This window comes from Agelaius tricolor, unplaced genomic scaffold (assembly GCF_023055355.1).
Source record: "Agelaius tricolor isolate 1412-34295 unplaced genomic scaffold, bAgeTri1.0.p SCAF_8, whole genome shotgun sequence".
NCBI classification, from domain to species: Eukaryota; Metazoa; Chordata; class Aves; order Passeriformes; family Icteridae; genus Agelaius; species Agelaius tricolor.
Genome location: NW_027269268.1, coordinates 29,426,899 through 29,443,410, shown reverse-complemented (window position 1 = coordinate 29,443,410; position 16,512 = coordinate 29,426,899). Strand labels below are relative to the sequence as shown.

The window sequence follows — 16,512 nt, the reverse complement described above, 5'->3', positions numbered from 1 at the left end:
ATTCCTAGAATGGAAAGGGAATTAGGCGTTTACATCCCAAGTCATCATATATAAATTTATACTATGTTTTCCTTAGGGAGAAAAATAAGCAAACAAACAAAAATAAAGAAAATAAGGAAAGGTTAAAAAGTGTACAGTGGAATTCTCTTCTGCTCTCTCTCTGAAACACTAAACTGCTCCTAGCTATTATGGTGTACAGGTATGAAAGACACTTTCCTGCAGTCCTCACATGTATTTGCATAATGTTTAGGTGCAGAACCAATATTGTGTGACTAATTGCACAAAACACATAATGAATTCTAGACACTACTGGCTATAAAAAATAGTCAGGCAGGCAGCTACTTACTTTCTCCATGATTCCATAATACATCTCTCTTTGAAGTATCTCAGCTCTTGATCAAAAGAATCTGTAGGGTAAAAAATGTTCTCTTAAAATACTCAGCAAGACTAACTCTCTAAAATTTGCATCTATTTACTGATTATTTGTAAACAAGAAGAAAGCTGAAATTTAACATTTCCCAACACATTATTTAAGTAGCTCTATCTAATATTAAGAGTCCTCTTTATTTCCTTAGCAGTCTCAGCATTTTTCAAAGTGTTAATTGTACTGAAAATTCAATGCCTGCTTACTATTTTTCAATGATTTTTCCAGGCTTGGTTGCAGGGATGAAGAGATTCTTGTTAATGCACCATTGATGCTAAGGACGTGCCTAGTTTGACTTTGCATTAAGAACTGGTTCAATATTCTGGGCTGAGCAGTAATTCTTGGATGGGAATTTTGTTCCCTTCTACCAGGTAAATGGTTTCTTGTAAACTCAAGTGTTGCCACTATGCTTCACTGATGTGCTTGGAATGAGTTTGTGAGAAACAAGGAATAAGAGTAAAGTGTTTACCAAGTATAGATAGGAAAGAGCGATGCAGTTTCTACAGAAAATCTTTTGCACTTATTACTCATATTACTAAGATGCTGAGCTAAACAGACAGAAAGGGATGCAACTCAATCCCAGACAAACAGTACAGCAGTACAATGCTGTCTGTGCCAAAAAATAACAAGTATGATATAATGCCATAATAAACTCTTGAAAAATAAATCATATACCTTCTGAACTCTATTGCTGCTTTCACACTTCAGTACTCAGCACAGAAACTTCTATTTTTGCAGCACAATTTGCAGAAGGCAGTCACTGTATTTCTCAAGGTAATGGTGGTTTATATTACTTCTGTACTATACAGTAAATTCAGATTGAGTACCTTACAGTATGATTTCACTGTTTGTATTATTCATCCCCATTGAAAAAAAAAAATAGGATTTGTTGCAAAACCTAGGGAAATGACTCAAGTCTCTTTTTTAAGGAGTTTCAGATTCCAAGACTAAGATTTGCCACTGATGAATTCATTACAAACCAAGACACTTGTGCACAGAATACGTGACTACCCAGCCTCTATCCACGTGGACGTAGCAGAGCCAATACTGATAGGTTTTACCTGGGTGCTTGCTGGTGCAATCTTCTACCTTGTGAAATCTTGCAGGGGGCTGTGTGGCCCTGAGACACTCCACTCAGCAGAAAATGGGTGTAAGGTGTGTTTCCTTGCACACCATAGGAAGAGGAGAAGGATGTTTCACAGTGAAGTCTTTTTGAGCATGTCCTGCTGGAACAGTAGAACCATGAGAGTTATCCAATACCTTGAAATGTTTGTGACCAGATTCTTCAGTGAAAACAGGGCCATGCTGACCACTAATTGTCTTTACAGAATGAATGTTAGTATTTTAATAAATATTGACACAATTAGCAGTGTTATCTTTTAGGAGTAGTGTCTTTGTCTACTGTTCTGCCTTGAAAGAGGCTATTATATAAATAATTTAAGCCAAAAAGATATGATTATGCTAAATATAGTCTATCAATATAAAGTTGGCCAATAAAAGGAAAATCTCTGTCAGGACTTGAATGTGAAAATAAGCTGGGTACAGGAAAAGTATTACAAAGAATAATAAGCCTTTGATTTAAGTGTCTGAGTGCTTGCCATTAATGCCCTATCAGTCAAACCTGGATTTATTCAGACTGCTCCTGGCAGGGACGTTTTCAGTAATTTCAACAACAAATTAATGGTATCTTTTATTTATATCAAGATACCAACTAAAATTTTCATTCTGATTAATTGTATGCCTGGGAGACTGTTCTGCAGTCTTTAAGTTTGTCTTTTCATACAGTCAGCACATTAAAACAAATCTCTTTTTATCTCTGGAAAGTGGAAAATATTGCTGGTTTAATGGACTGATTGTTTAGAGAATTTTACTTTAAATGAAAAAACCTTTCAGATAGAGTTTCTTTATTGTCTCTTAAAAACTTATATTTTTATATTCTCCAGATATTTTCAATAGTTTCTAAAGAAACAGTATTATTTTGTGAAAATGTGGAAAGAATGAAGAAACAGTGGAAACTTTAGAAAAATGCAGTTTCAAGCTTTAAAAGTCATAGTTTGATGATTACTTTCAGCACAGTGATCTTTTATCTCTCTGATGTACAACATCATTTTTTCTGCTTTGTATCTCTAGAGATAGAGAGTTCTTTTATCAGCAGCACACTTTAAGTAGAACATTCTCCTATGCTGAACATTCTAAAGGACTCTTTTCTACGTTGATGATTTCTGGCTTCCAAAACACCAGGCATTTCTTCTGTTGGGAGGGTTTCATTTTAAGAATTAGAAGAGTTACCCTGTGTAGTTCTCCACAATAAAGGTGATAAGAGATGAAAATTCAAGTTATTCAATAAGCTCCTAGATGTCAAGGTCCAGATGCATGGTAAAGCACTCACAAACAAGAATAGCAGATGCTTGTAAATCAAAACATTTATAATGTGGTTGTGTACAAATGTCCTTTTCTTGTCATTTTTTCCATAGGTAGCTTAGGTAACAATATATTTGAGCCTAGTTTCTTGTATACCTTATACCTGACTGACTTGCTGTGCCAAAGAGAGAGATGGTGGACTTTTTTTCACTCTGATGAAACTTTTGGAATAATTAGCTCAGGATGAAATACAACAGATGTCAAACAACAGCAACAATAAATTCCTCCTTAATATAAAAAAGCAATACTGAATAATCAATATGTACAATCAGCAAGTTTATGGGAAACAGTATTCATTCTGTATTTCTTTTCAATACTTGTTCATTTTTTGCATCATTTTTAATACAGATTTCTTGCTGTACCTTTTATAAGTGACCATTGCTACACATACTTCTCACCCATCATGTTAAATGTGCTTTGTACCAGTTTTTCCCTCAACAGAGGAAAATAGCTCTACCTCTTCAGGTTGAAAGTAGTATTATATCTTAGGTCACCTAAGAATCATGTAGCTGCCTGATGAAAATGTTACTATGTCTTAAAAAAATGATCTAATGCTATTCTAGGAAGTATAATGTCATAACAAAGAACAGGAAAGACAAAGGGGACAGTGTACTATTTACTGCACTACAGAATTGGACAAGTGGTGCTGCTTCAGATCTTGGTGCTTTTTTCAACCCATGCTTTTCTCAACTTTTCACTGAAAAATAACTCTCCCCTTATCCCTGCTATACCCTGAGAATTCCCAGATTATTTTCCTGGGACTTACAGGATTATGTCTCTGAAACAAGGCTTCCTCTGGAATCCAAAAGCCTGAAAACAAAATCATTAACTTCTGAAAAGGAGGAAATTTTGCCTGTACTGACTCCTATGGGTTTTGGATTACATACAAGGTAAATGCCTTGTAGCATACCTAGCAAGTTTCTTTTACTGCAGTCAGAGCCAAAAAAAAAAAAAAAAAAAAAAAGAAAAGTTCATATTTAGCTCCTCAGAAGGATAAAACTCTTTTTTTTTTTAATCAGATTTCATTATGTTTCAAAGAAAAAGTATTTGGTTAGGGTAGCGGATGTATCGTGTGTGAACCCAAACTGGTGGAGTCAGATTCCTTTTACTTCAGAGCCAGTGCAGATATTTTACTTTTCTCTGTGCTATAGCATGAATTTCAGGTTAAACTGGTCAGCTGGAACAGTGACATGGCTTTAAGTGCCACAATATTTTTTTCTGGATGCAGCTTGACAGTACCTGCTGTAGCTGTATAGAAGGATTTTAGAATCTACATCCACTTAATTTGTTAGGAAATGACTGCAGCTAATATGAAAAACAGCCAGAAAAACTGTGACCTCCTTTCTTTGCCTAATCTTATGTATCTGATAAAAGGTATAATGAGTACTGCCACCAAAGGTATCATGTATGTTTTCCTTATATAACAAAGGATGTCTGAGGCACATAAAAAGTCCCCAGCCAAAACACATTTATGTATGGTTGGCTAAACAGGGGTTGAATTAAACCTTTGTTCTGGAAAGATAAGTTGAAATGAGGTGAACTTAAGAAGTATTTCCCTTTACTGTAAAGATATATTTGTCAACACAATGCAGTCAACTGAAATTTTATAGAATTTCACAAGATACAAAACTCCCATCCCCCAGAAAGTCTGAAAGGATTTTCTTACAAGATCAATGACACTATATAATTGTTGCTGGGTAATGCTCAATATTTTGCAGAAATCACACCTCAAATATTATGTTATGACTCAAATTATTTCTGCTTAAGCATCAGTATAAATTTCATTTCCAAAATGATGAAAATCAACAGAAACCATCAGATTCAATCGGAGAAATGCAACTCTGTAAGTGCTGGTGAAACACTAGAACAAGAGGCCCAGAGACTGTAGATGCCCCATTCCAGGAAATGTTCAAGGTCAGGCTGGTCCTTGGGGGATTGGACTCAACAACCTTTAAGGTCCCTTCCATCCCAAGTCATTCTATGATTCTGTGATTCATTTTAGGAGCAGTAGACATTAAGTGATAGGATGGGATGGGCTTCACTTAGTATTCCCATCCATAGGGCTCTGTCACATTCCTTAAACAACACCACCTTGGTCCTTTCCTAGGACTTTTGGATCTGTCTAATAAATATCTTAATTTCAGAACCTTCCTTCTCTCACTGACTTTAGCAAGTCCAGAAAAATTCATTACTATAGTTATTCCTGGAAACAGATACTTTGGTCTTCTGTCTCGCTAGATACCAGTCTGAAGTGGCAACCTAAGTATTTTTATTAACTGATTGTCTGAGGAGGTGCAAATCATTCATTGCATCATTATGAACATGGCAGTAATGTCAGAAAAAACTGTCTCATCCATAGCACATCAATCCAAACTGTGTTAAACAATACAGGGCCAAAGGAGAAGGAATGTAGATAAGGGAAAACTACCACACAGAGAAGTTCAGGAGACAATACAGAAGAAAGGGCTGATCAGTTGTGTTTTACTCTGAGCAGCAGGGGAATGTTGAGTACAACTGGAAAAAAGGGCTTAATTTTGCTTTATCCTGCAATTGCAATGAATAGAGTGCCAAAAACAAGCAATATATTTCTGAAAGAAGCTGCTTCTGAAGCAACTTAATGTTTTAGTAGTTTTCAGTTAAATCAGGCAGAGGAAATTAACAATGGACTTCCGTGTTAATGGTCTGGAAAATGCTGTGCTTCCTGTGAAAATGAAGTATAAAGGTGATTTGATTTCTTTTTCAGTGATATTTTGGAAAAAAATGACCACAGAAGAACATTAATGATAATGATGAAGCGGCACAAAGGAGTAATGAAGGAGTTATAGATGCTTCATTAGGAAATCATATTTTTTTTTTTAAAAGAAAAAGTCTGATGGAATGGTGCCATGCAAGACTCAGGACGAGTCCTTAGAGGTCCTGCATGAGCTATCACAAAGATAGCACAATATGAAGACTCACCATGGCCATCACAAAAGAAACCAAACTGATTCAAAAAAGGATATTTATGTTAAAAAGACAATTATTTCAGTATTTATTTCCAAAAAAGTCTGCATATTTTGTGGTAAAAGCCAGAATTTGGGAGGGACTCTGAGACAGAAAGGACTTCACTGGACTGTATCCATGGCAAGAGACAAAGAAAGGTGTTTAGAAAGGACAAAGTGTCCAGTGCTGCTTGCTCAGGGAAATATTCAAAAGAGCAATGTTTGCCAATACAAGACTATCAAGCTGCAAATGGGACAGCTTTTATTTTTAACATCTCACACACCTTTTAAGGACAGGAGAGCCCTGAGGATGCTGTCACTACTAGGTAAGTCAGCAGCAGGTGGGTGGCTAAGGTGAAACTGATGTTTTGCAGAGATGGGTTAGTCCATCTCACCAAGTATGCCAGTTAAATACAAAGGTGTAGAAAAAATTAGTTTTGGAAAAGATAAAGTTTGTAGCAGTGAAAGGAAAAAATATTAAATGTTCTTTTTTTTAGTTAAAAAGTCACTGAACTTGTTAAAGGACAGAAACCATGAAAAATTATGGCAAACCTGACATGGAATTTACAAGCACAGGACAACTGCTTCAGACATCTCCCAGGGGGGAAAAAAAATCCAGCCTGCAGAGACCGAGGAGGAGCTGAAAGTACATGTGCTTTGGTAGAGTCATCAGAGGAAACAGGAGGGATGCTTACTGCTCATTTAAAAGCCCAGAACTGAATGGAGTGATTTAGAACAGGAAAACTGTACCTGCAGATCCAAAGGATCATTGAGGCTCTGATAAGCAGTAACATATCTGCAGGTATTGTTTCCAAGTCTGCATTGGAAATGCTGTTTCTACAGGAAATTTAAATTTTGAGCAGCATAAAAGATATACTTGATAAAAATTTGTTTTCATATCATATATATTGCAGAATATATAGGCTACATTTTCATCTGAAGGAAACAAACCAAAACAAGAGAATAAACAAAAACTTTGAAAAAATTTAGAATCAGGTGTAGGTCTAGAACTAAACAATTAAATCCTTGTGATATAAATTATTTACCAGACCAGTTACCTCAACAGTGTTATCCACAGTAGTGAAGTTCTCAGAGTAATTTTCATTAGATGGAAAACCATCAAAACTGAATATATTCTGAGATGGAAGTGCTATTGGCAATGCATGTGAAAGGAAAATTATGAAAGATAAAGAAAAATCAATTAACGGTCACTATAAGCTAGATGTAATATTAACAAGGAGAAGAAGGAATATAGTGAGATAAAGAGTGTGTCAGTTAATGTATTCAGTGACATTTCCATACTAATTAAGGAAAAAAAAGAAAGAAAGAAAATACCTGAAAATACCAGAAAAGGTAGGTATAATTTTTGACATGGATATTTAAGTCTTTTAAAAGTCTCATTTTTAATATTCACAGAATAAAAGAAGGAAAAGGTCAGTCAGTTCTCATGCCAGTTCAGGCACAGACACTTCCCACAATTTTCAACATTTCTCTTCCTGTATAGTTTCAAGTGCTTCAGGCAATGAGAATATAACCACCTCTCCTTAGAAACTGCAGCTTCATATATCTCACTGTCAGAGAACATTTTCTAATATTCTGTTTAAATATTTTTTATCTTAATTTCATTCAATTTTTCATAATTATTACACTATTTGCTACCATAAATAATTACTTTCTTTCAATTTGAGCAAGCTCAATTAATGCAACTGTCCTTTCCTCTAATTTTGTCCTTTCCTCTAATTTGTCAACAGCTTTCTCATAAAATGATATGCACAAATGAGCTCAATGTTGTGGACATAACACAGTGATCTGCCTACACCAACTGTATTCAACAGAGGGGTATGGGAGCTGACTCTAAGTGGGTACTGAGACCCCTCCTAAATACCCCTTTCCTTTTTCCTAACCTTGCTCAAAAGTGGTCTGGATTAGTGTGTGAGAAGCATGGTGCTGAAAAACCACAGTGCTTTGGAGTGGTCTCTTATTGGAGCACCACACTGACGTGTCCTGGCGGTATGGAGATGAGCAGGTGGGCCAGACTTGCACGAATCAGAAAGGCAATTCCACACTTTGACTGAGAATCTAAAACATTCCAGAGCAATGTCTATGTGTGCTGTAGCTCTGCTTCCCAGGAAAAAGCTGAACATTGCTTGCTGATGGGAAGTAGAGAGTAAACCTACTTGTTTTTGTGTTTGCACCCAAACTTTTGCCTCTACTGTAGTTAGCAGCATTATCTCAACCTGTAAATTGCTTTTCCATCTTATTTTCTCTCCCCTGTCCAGAAGAGATGGGGAGAGATAGAACAGCTTGGTGGGCACCTGGCATCCAGCCATGGTAACCTACCACACTGCTTTACCAACAGGACACCATTCCTGAAGAGCAAAAAAGAGAACTTTCCCACATTTTCCTCCTGACTGTTTTTTTTTTTGAATTAAAAAGAAAAAACAAAAAAACCCAAAAGACCTCTGATTCCTGATTCTTCTAACCTTCTTGGTTATTCTAGCTCTAGTCATGAAAATAAGATAAATCTCGCAAATTACATGATTTTGGAGTGTGCTTAGCTGAGGATTTAGTCTGCATTTTATTTTTCATTATGAAGAAAGCATATCTTCAGTAAAAAAAAAATATTACAAATATCTAATAAAATTTAGAATAAATCTCATCTCCCAGACTACAGGCAAGAGATTACAATTTAAGAGTTGCTTGAGTGCATGGTGAAGCAAGAGGCATCAGATGGAAACCTTTTATTTATAAAATGAGAGAAGTATTTCAGGAAATAGATAAAAAATATAAAAGAATAGGCAAGGGAAGAGTTAAAAAAGGCAGAGGAAAAAGTGTGGAAACCAAAGCAGAATAATCATCTAGAGGGTCACCAAGGTCACAATAATATATTTTAAAATAGCCTGCAGACAGTGTATAAAAGGCACTATAAGCATTCAAAACAAACTAAAAGGTATATTTCACAAAAAAAAAGTCGAGTTTGAAAGCACAGGCTCTGGAGTTCCCTGTACCACTGTGACTTTCTATTATCCAATGTTCAACTGTTCAATGTTCAGCTGTCATACCCATAATAATCTGCTGCCCAAAGCCTGGAGGATGTGAGTGAAAGCAAAACACTCCCACTTCAGTTCACCAGACAGCATCACATTCCTACTAATGTTTTAACCCAGAGTATCCTCACAGTGAACCTGTGTAGTCTTCAAATTACTTAATGCCATTACTTAGTCCGTGCTGGTATGGATAGCTAAGTGATTTCTTGTTGCCTCACTCTCAAAAACTCTATTTGGCTGGCTTTTTGGAGTTTACATACTAGCTGTTTTCCCTTGATTTTAAATTTTTAACAGACTGTAACAACAAAAGTTACCTCAGTATTTGCAGACCTACCTTATTCACAGCTAAAAGGACTGAGACCAGAAAGAGCTGGTTAACTTATCACAAAGCAAGAAAGCTAAAAAAAGGAGTAAAACCAACAAATATCAAACTAGTATGAAGAGTAGAGAAACAAACCCAAAGAAATAATGTTATGGAGGGATAACCAGGCAGCTGAAACTTTCTACCAACTTCATTTGGGGAAAAACTTTTCTGTCGAAAAATATGTATAAACCTTTGCCCCAAATAAGGGACAAGAAAATTAATTTTAAAAAATGTAAAACTATGGGAAAAATTCCCAGGCAGTTTCCTTGGAAACAAAATTAAATCAGCAAATTCAGATTATATTAATATTAATACAAAAAATTAATTTGCATATTGGTTTCATTGAAAAGCATTTAAAAAAAAGTACAATTCACTAGGCAACAAGAACACATATTACCATAACGCTTGATAAAATGTGAAGGTATTATATATGTCAATTAATGCAACAGGTCACCGGATAATTTTGATTTTGATTGTGTACTTCTGCATAATAGAGACCTTTGTGATTAAGAGGAAATAAGAGGACTCCTTATTTACTCACACTTCATTGCATGCTTTGGTGTTTTGCTGGAGCAGGTCTCAGTTCCTCAGTTATTATCTTTGCCTTCAGCTACTCATCCTTAAGAAAAAAGCAGTGCATGTGTAAACCAGTGAGTCCCTGTGAGAACATCTGGTCAACAGAGGGGATACAATAGTTAGCCTGTTGTAAGAGAATACCTGAATCCACCCCATAAATAGTGAGTTTTCTGCTGACTAGATACCAGATTTTATAAAGATTATTGGCCCACACTCTCAGATGTGCTTGGAGGCTAAAGGTCAATAACCTGCAAATATGTAAACAGTGAAATAATTTAAATATTTATGTCAGCAGCTAGGAAGTCAAGCAAACAATTTAATCTCAGCTAAGGAGATAACTATGCATTAAATGCCTGCTTCACTTCTCAGTCAATAGAGTGTAATTTCTCACTCAGAAGTTGCATTATCTGTTTTGAAATTGCTATCACACAACTTAAGCTTAAGGCTTAAAGCACTCAATAGTTATGTTGAGTTATGGACTTGTGCAGGGTTCATATTTGTCAAGGACAACAACATATATATTTTGTTTATCCTTTATTATTTTCTGCTTAGAGCCATAGATACGATTTTTTCTCATGGATTTCTCAAAAAAGATCTGGTTACTTAAAATGTCTACTGAAATAATGCATTGACAGGTTCTCAGGTCTATTTACTCTTTGCAATACTTTGTTTAACTACTTTATTTTGATTTCCCTGACAGCAAAACAGTATTTTGGCTCTGAAAAATGCAGCAAAACCTGTACAGGCTCCTTTTATTTTTGTTGACTTACACTGTGCTATCTATAAATATTTTAAAAGATGAAGTAGATGGATTACAGCCCATCCACTCTTTTTTTCCTTTTTCTCAGACACCTACACATTTTAAATTGCACGAATGTTTGTTGAGTGGGGCTAGAGAGTCTCCCTGGATCTCTATTTCCTATTCAGAGGGAAAAGTCAGAAGCGAGCCTATCTGTGTAACCATGACAACAAGTACTTGTATATAATGCTTATCTATATCGTATAGTTTCTGATTCCTTCAAGAGTTCATGCAGCCATAGGCTGAATTCTTTGGTAAGCTGTCTGAGCCGTGTCAAATGGTTCAGATGAATCAGGTTAGAATTGCTGGCCATTGTAAATACTGTTTGCACTGAAGAATTAATGAGAAAATGGGCTAAATGGTGGAACAGAGACGGGGCTGGGTCTGGAAGGTGAGAGAAAGAAAAACAAAAGAGGTGTCAGTAATTTTCCAGTGATTAATATATGGTGGATGGATTTGGAGTTAAGAGAGCTCTTCTGTTGCTATTCACATCAAATTAGTGCCTAGCAGATAATGTATATGGATTTTCAGAGAATTGGGATTTTGTAGAGATAGCAGACAGTGAGAAGCATTATGCCAGCTGAGTGTAAAAGGCTAGTTGATCAATATTTAAAAGAAACATATTGAGTTGAGGTTAGCATTAAGTTATTTGGGGAATGAAGAATTCCTGGTTTTGCAACCATGAATTCTTGGTTTTTGGTTGTTTTTTTTGTTTTTTTTTTGGTTTTTTTTGTTTTTTTTTTTTATGAATTGTTTATTGTTTTGTGTAAACAAGGATGAATTCTTGTAAGATTTTTGGAGTAATACACAAAATTACCATTTTTTGCAACCTCAGAGGTTATTCTGCCTTTAACATTGTTAAAACCTATTGTTATTACTGAGAAAATATTATGCTCCTTCTACATATATATATTTATTCTCAGGTAAACATTTATGTCATTTTTGAATCTACCATGTTCCAAATATTCTCATAGCTCCCTATCTGGTATGTAAGGAGATGGTCTTCAAAACTATGCCTACTTCAAATTTCAGGTGCTGGGATTTTTCAGCAGTTTCAGAAGTCTGCCCTCACGCTTTCAGACTTTCTGAAATCTGCCCTCACACTTTCATACCAATGTCAAAGAATACAATACAATAAAAAATTAGACTTTTCAGAATAAGCTTGTTGGTTTTTTTGTTCTTCTTTTCCCCTTCTTTTCTTCATCTAAAAAGTTTAGCCCAATTAACTTTTGCCTCCTGGAGGATTTCTCTTGGTAAAAGCCATGGCCAGAAGGGTTTTTCCTTGCAGATTTTAAACAGAATAAAAAGAGAGATAAAGAAATTAGATTTTCAATCTGCTTTAAGCAAAAAGAGATAAATATTGACACAAATCATGCAATATTTAAAGGTTAGAAGAAAGAACAAAACATAAAACTTTTGCATTCCTTCCTTTGTTTCATAGAGGCAGAATTAATATCTCCAAAGTGAATATTAAGTAATTACTCTAGAACTATTTTTTATCCTTTTGATAAGACAAAATATATTCTCTTGCTTTAATACATAAAGTAGTCAATAGGTTTCAAATGACTTTTCACTGAAGACCACACAAAACTCTAATTTAGGAAAAAAATTATGTTTTCAGGGGAAAAAAGTCTGCTAGGCCACCAAAAAGGCTTCAGAAAGGACAAAGAGACACTGTAGCACCTGAAGCAGACATTTTTTTTTCTTTTCAGAAAATGCAGTAATTAATGGAGGAAAAATCTATTATTTATACATTATGCTAATTTTAACTTGGATAATATGTCACTCACTAGGCCAAGCAATTTCTGAGCTTGAGCAAGAGGGTGAATAACATTTTTCTTGGCTCTCTAGAGATTCTTAGGTTGATTTCCAATGTGGATATAAGGAAAGATGACAAGATAGCAAAAAATCAATTGGCAGAATTGTTTTCTACCTTTTTTCTTCTTCTCTACCTGAAGATGTGTAATTCAGATTTCTGAATGCAAGTCATCAGGGCAAGTGTGACCTCATTTCATTCATGAAGCTTTGGTACAGTCAGATCCCAACCTGCCCAGTCAAACATACCTATTCAAGTAATTATACTGTAACATCCTACTACTTTTTTTTAAAAAGTTACTGATGCTGAACCTTTCTGTAGGAAGCAGCTGAAACTTTTATAAGCGCTACAGTAGTTTGCAAAGAAATGAATGCCGCCAAAAATATAAAAAATAGAAGACCATTGGATTCAAACTGAGTGACTTATTCTTACCACATCAACTGAGATCATCTCAGGTACAGTAGAAAGGGAAAGATCAGAACTCTGTTTTAAAATGTTAGCTTAGTGAGCAGAGAGTGAGAAAACTGTCCATTCTACCTATCTACCCTTTTGAGGCCAAACCAAGTGAAATCACTCCTGGACAATCTCATGGAGGAAGTTAGTTTACTGTTTGTTTGCAAAGGCTTCCCTGTTTTGGTGATCTTTAGGATGCACAGAGCAACAGAATGCTTTAGACCTTTGTTACCAAACCATCAAGGATTCCCTCCACCTTGATCCCCTTTTCTGTGACTTTCCTCTGTACATATTTCCCTTCTTCCTCCATTTTTTACTCTTGTCTTCAAAATTATTCCTGCCTATGAGCAGGCAAACTGTGTACCTCTGTAATGCCTGAGAATGATGAGTCGAAGAAGGGGCAACCAGACCTGCCAAAAAATGCCTTAGACAAAAGTGCACCAAGTCCTAGGGGAATACCTGTGAGAGGCAACTTGTCAGTTCTAAGTATCTACCTGTAACTGATAAACTCTCTTAAAATCTGATATTCAGAGATAAGTTTTCTTATGATTTATTATACTACCTACACTTCTCTTTCTGGTTGTCTATTTTGTCAAAATTAGGCAACCAGAATGACATAAAAGTAACTGCTGTGCTCGCAGTTGTTTCAGGGTTAAAATTAACCTCTTTCCTGCTCATATGGGTTGCTTAGGAGAGATAGAACTTTATCAAGTAACCTCTCTGAGGCAAACAGGCTTGAATTTGCTTTGCATAATTCTACATTTCCTTTTTTACCTCTTTTTTTTTTTGTGCTGAACATTATTTTTTTCAATTTTGGACTTCTTTTGCTTATATTTTCCATAGCGGTAAGTAAAGAAGCCCCAAACTAAAATCTTGAACCAATTTTAACTGCTTAATATTACACAGCAAAAAACCTGTTATTACTTTTGACTTTCTGGGTCCATTTAGTTCTCCTGAATTAAAAAAGTATCATTTTGACAACCTCGATAAGTTCAAGGCTTATGAAACATCCTCAGTAACCATTACTACAAATTTGGTTTGAGTAAAAATTATTTTCATATTCCCACTGCCAGTTATATTAAGGCAAGACTTGGCATTTTGAATTGTAATCAGATGAAGCCAAAGGTAATCCAACACAGATAGCTCACCATGGTCAATAGAACAGTGTATTTGGTTGTAGTAAAAATGCTGAAATGTGTAAGGGGTTCTGTTTATGCATTTTACTAAAAAACATGAGCTTGCTCACCTGTAGCTACTTTTTATCTTCTTTAGCCACTAGCCTAAATGTCTCACTCTGATGGATTCTTACTTTAAGAATATGGGATGAATTATGTATTCTTGGCTGCATAACCTTAAAGTGAGCTCAGAGTCCTCTCAATATCTACCTTTTGATTACCCTGCTATTTTTCTGACTTCTGACCAGCTTTTCCCACGCCATGTTGATCAGTACCCAGCTGTCATAACAAGAGCTTACCCACCTGTCAGCTGTATTTGATTTGCCTATGAATTTTTCCATTTCATAGATATGATCTTCTGTAAGGGAAGTCTGGCAGAAGACATTAAATTCTAGGAATCTGTGGTCTTGAGCAAGCCTTGTCTGCTTTACTAGGCCCTGTACTTAGCACTTGACAAGCCTATATGTTAGCATGAGTGACCACAGTAAAATCCCATATGCATACAAGCATAAAAAATGTGGTGGAATGTGCTGGAATACCCTGGATTCATGCCATTCCTGGGTACAGATGCTAGATGCACATAGATAGATATGCTCTGGTGGGCATAAAGAGATAAACTCCCTCTGTCTCCAGACATATAGCTGATATATAGCTGTGTTTGCTACATTAAAGAGCAGAGGTATGGGAGGGAGGGTGAGCCTTTCCACAGCCACGCTCCAGCTGTCTGCTTGGAAATACACCCAGTGCTGCACAAAAGTCTTGTTACAGCATCTGGAAGGATGTAAGGTTCAGTTTCTGTGTATAATTCCCTTCCTCTTTGATTCTCATTACTGAGGCAGTTTTACTATGTTATTTCTTGCCTGTTACAAAACAGTTCTGGATGCTAGGTTTACACCAGGCTGTTCTGGGATGAAATGGGGACACCAGCATTTAGACCACTCAAAGCCCTCTTCTCTGATTTATTACCTTCCATTTTTATGTCTGGTTTTGACAAATAGCAGCATTTCTTATAGCCTTTTTGTAACTGGATCCTAAGAGCAAACTAAACCAACTCTGCACTGGTGGTTGGACGGGTAGGGAATTTAGAATGGCTGTAGATGTGTGTCATATCAACATAAAGGCTTTTAGTTATGTAAAAGCAGTGTCTTTCCCTACTAAACTTCAGTGCCTTCTGTTCCTTTATTTTCGTACACATATATTGCAACCCTTGCCTATCCAGACTTTTTTTTTCTCCAGGCAGAAGCATGAGGGTTCTTGGCCTGGAAGCCCTGAATTCTGAATTTAGTCCTTCCTTTTGTTGAAACTAAAAAAATCATTAAATGTGCACTGTTACTGCTGCATTGAATTCTGTGGTTGGTTTTGGCCTGTGGACTTAATGCACTCTAAGCCCCTGTCATATAAAATCTGACTTTCTCAAACTCCATTGCAGGCAAACTCATGCTTCTGATGATTTGGATGGAAAGCAACTGCTGAGTATTTGAACATGAGCTGCAGTTAGCATGGAGGGCACTGCAGCAAGTCAAATTCCTGATTTTATATCAAAGAGCAAACTCACACTCAGCAAACTCTGAGAAATCCCTAAAATCTCTGAGTGCTTTCTTTATCCTAGTAAGGCACTCAGCATTGCAATTCTCTATTTTGGCAGGGCTGCCTGGTCAGGCTTGGGTAGAGCAGCCCCAGACACTGCTCCCACCTCAGCCTGAGAGAATCCTCTTGCCAGGCAGAGAATCTCCACCCTGGCAGGGCTCAGAAAGCACCTACAGACCTTCTTGGAAAAAAACAGCTTTTCCCTGTTATACAGCAACAGCCACAGCTTAATGAGTCTGAATCGACAAAGGTTCAACTGCTTTATCTGACTGAGGATTTTGCAGTCCTGGAGAATGCTCTAATTACTGAGCGTTGCTGGGCATGGACATTTTCCTATCATTATCCTGAAAGTGTGCCAGGACATGTTTTTCCATTTATACGCATAGGAAGTGAAAAAAAAAATTCTCATAAAGAAGAGAAAACATATTACTAAACCCCATTTTATCACTAGGGTAAAAAGTCCATAAGCTCTCATAGAATGTTTTACCTAAAAATATCATCTGAGAGTAAAAAGAGGTCATATGGATGCTCAGGAAACTTATAACTTTATAGGGTGGGACGGGATATCTGATTTATAGTAACATAGCAGAAGTCATGGGGAAACAAATTAATAAATTGAAATTAAAATCAAAAGACACCAACCTTACATTATGTTTGTAAAAGCAAGCTGAGTTTTGTTTAAGACCTGGAGGCTTTCACCAGAGTATTTCACCTAAGAGGGAAATAAAACATGAAAACTTAGCAGCAAATATAAGAGCTAGAAGACATAGATATGCCTACAGAAGAAGAACTGAAATAATAAAGAAAAGCTGAAAGACCTTTCTCAGGAATGAAGGAAATAAATAAAAAATAATTAAGACCCTTGCTTG

The 16,512-nt window shown here is 36.2% G+C and overlaps 1 long non-coding RNA gene across 1 annotated transcript in view; it reads right to left on the bottom strand.

Annotated features, from left to right (window-relative positions):
• Window positions 1-346: 346 nt before the first annotated feature.
• Window positions 347-16,512, bottom strand: part of LOC139592624 (uncharacterized) — a 33,440-nt gene continuing 17,274 nt past the window's right edge. The window contains exons 2-3 of the long non-coding RNA XR_011680067.1: window positions 1,486-1,647; window positions 347-407 (exon numbers count right to left, since the gene is read on the bottom strand). This is a non-coding gene — a long non-coding RNA (uncharacterized lncRNA). The remainder of the gene's footprint in view (window positions 408-1,485; window positions 1,648-16,512) is intronic.